At 54.0% G+C, this 2,857-nt stretch overlaps 1 pseudogene; it reads right to left on the bottom strand.

Moving 5' to 3' along the window:
* Positions 1-755: 755 nt before the first annotated feature.
* Positions 756-2,857, bottom strand: part of LOC139026804 (coiled-coil domain-containing protein 177-like) — a 2,575-nt pseudogene continuing 473 nt past the window's right edge.

The following is a 2,857-nucleotide window of genomic DNA, read 5'->3' on the forward strand; positions in this document are numbered from 1 at the left end:
CCTGAGTGGCCGCTGGAGCCGGCGCTGACTGTTCTAGTTAATACATTTACATGATTTAGTTAAGATCAGGTAATATTAATTACAGCGGAAATTATCTTATAAATAGAATTCATCGAGTCACAATATGTTAATCGGCACAGAAAAGACACACATTGAATGAGAGAATAACATTGTATTGTCGAATCTTTAAAGGCTGTAACCCCTTAAAAAACTCGTGGAAAAAAAGCAGTAAGGGGTCGTGAATACGTTTCCGAAGGCCACCTCGCCTGTTTTTTTTCATTGATTTGCATTTTCTGAAATGTACTTTTGGCTTCAAGATAATATGCTAAATAATACAAAGGAATGATTCTGARWTCATCAAATAAACGGGTGAGGAGAGGAGATGGATCATCATACGACAGGAGCTATCATTTCTCATGAGAGAGAGATGGTCTTAATCTGCTCAGCATTGAGTCCAGTAACCAACTATTCATTGGTTGCACCTCCGTCACTCGGTTGCATCGTTGCCATTGTCGTCAAAATTCTACAGATGCAGCAGCATATTGATGTTTGACTGGTTAATGCCAAGTCTTTCTGAATGGGGGCTTATGACTGATTTGTCAAATGTACACTTTATAGTGGCCTAGAAATACGATGACAAAAAGCAGACAAATAATGAGTAGAAAACAACWTCATTAMGATGTCATCAAGTTAACTTTAGAGAGATMGCAACGTTGRCATGAGCTAGCAAKGTTTGTCCGAAATAGCTAGCAATGCTACCGCTCCTCGCTCTCCACCACCTGACATAGCTTAGCCTCCACCAACTCCCCTTCCTGCTGGCTGAGCCGGTACTGACGGAGGGACACCTGGGACTGCCACGCCCGCTGACACTGCAGCACCGCCCGCTGAAACTGCAGCACCGCCCGCTGACACTGCAGCACCGCCCGCTGACACTGCAGCACCGCCTGCTGCTTATCTCGGTCCTCCCGCTGTATGTCCCCCCAGGCGCTTCTCGCTGTCCCACTGCAGGTGAGCCACGTATCGCTTCTGGCTCATGATGTCCTCCTCCTGGTACCGGGCTAGCATCAGAGGAGTGATCTTCCTGTCCCACTCCGGCACCGCCTTCAGCCCCCGCCGCCGCACCTCCTTGATGATGCGCTCCCCTTTCTGGGTGGTCTGGAAGGAATGYCTGAGGTCCCCCAGGCTAAGGACGACTTGGCCCAGMGGTTCCTGAGTCCATCCCAGCTATAGGAGGAATATGCACCAGACTCCTCACCAYAGAAGGTGCAGGTGGTGGTAGAGTTGGTAGTGGAGGTGGAGATGGTYTCCATCCTTCTCTGCAAGGACTCTAAGGAGTGGATATTTCCTCTGCCTTTCGGATGGGGTGGAGGGTGGCCAATGTGGAGGAGTGAAGGGCCCTCCTAAACCCCCAGCCGTTTAGAGCTGCTGTAGTCTGGGTGACTGGGCTCTGCATGGAACTTTTGGACATGGTGGAGGTCATAGAGGTGATTGTTCTGGGGAAGGAAGAGGGTTTGGAGGCTGATCTGGGAAAGGAAGAGGGTTTGGAGGCTGATCTGGGAAAGGAAGAGGGTTTGGAGGCTGATCTGGGAAAGGAAGGAGGGTTTAGGCGAGGCTGATCTGGGAAAGGAAGGGTTTTGGAGGACTGATCTGGAAAGGAAGAGGTGAGTCTATGGAAGGGTTTGGAGGCTGATCTGGGAAAGGAAGAGAGTTTGCAGGCTGATCTGGGGAAGGAAGAGGGTTTGCAGGCTGATCTGGGGAAGATGTGTAGGCTTTAGTGCTCTGGGAACCTTTCTGACTACCAGTGGTGGACCCGAGACAGGGCGGGGTGCCTTGGTTAGCTCTGAGGACGAGGAGGTTTTTAGGACGTTTAGTAGGACCAGGTAGAGACTTTTATATGATCCACAGGTTTGACCCACAGCGGGCCGAGGCCTCCAGGAAACGAGGACGGGTCAGGACGAGCCACGTCCCTCGGGGTGTCAAAGTAGGTTTGACCCCACACGCGGGCCGAGGCCTCCAGGAGTCGAGGTCTGGTCAGGACGTAGGCCACGTCCTCCCCGGGGTTGTCAAAGTTATACAGGTCCAGGTGCAGCCTGGGAGATTTTTTCTCTGGCTCTCTGGGTCGCTGCTTGGAGGCTTGAGGTCTGGATGTGCAGGGCTCGAAGGCTGGCTGATGTCTAGAGTGGGGGTTGCTGTCTCCTGACTGACTGAAGGGATCTAAGGGGAGGGTGGGGAAGTCTGGAGGGGGAGGCTCAGAGGCTAACCTGGTGTCTGGAGGGGAGGAGGAGGGGAGGAGGCTAAACCTGGGTGTCTGGAGGGGGAGATCGGAGGCTAAACCTGGTGTCTGGAGGGTAGGGGAGGAGGCTGAAGATGGGTGTCTGGAGGGGGAGGAGGCTGAACCTGGTTGTGTGAGGGGAGGGCTCGGAGGCTAAACCTGGTGGTCTGGAGGGGAGGACTCGGAGGCTGAACTTGGGTGTCTGGAGGGGGAGGAGGCTGAAGATGGGTGTCTGGAGGGGGAGGAGGCTGAACCTGGGTGTCTGGAGGGGGAGGAGACTGAAGCTGGGTGTGTGGAGGGGGAGGCTGGAGGACTGGAGGAGGCTAAAGCTGCCTGTCTGGAGGGCTATGAAGCTGGGGCTGGGTGAATGGACTGGGAGCGCTGGCCTCCTGTCCAACTGGGGAGGGCTGCCATCCTCTCCCCCAGCCCAGAGTGTATAGATGTGGTCTCTGCATTACTGCCACCACACCCTCGCCCTCCTTTGTTGCTTCCCATCCACATGGTCTGGTAGTCTGGTGGGACAGAGGCCTGGTCTGGTAGTCTGGTGGGTACAGGGGCCTGGTCTGGTAGTCCTGGTGTGTGCAG

The sequence above is a fragment of the Salvelinus sp. IW2-2015 genome, unplaced genomic scaffold (assembly GCF_002910315.2).
Source record: "Salvelinus sp. IW2-2015 unplaced genomic scaffold, ASM291031v2 Un_scaffold5889, whole genome shotgun sequence".
Classification (NCBI taxonomy): Eukaryota; Metazoa; Chordata; class Actinopteri; order Salmoniformes; family Salmonidae; genus Salvelinus; species Salvelinus sp. IW2-2015.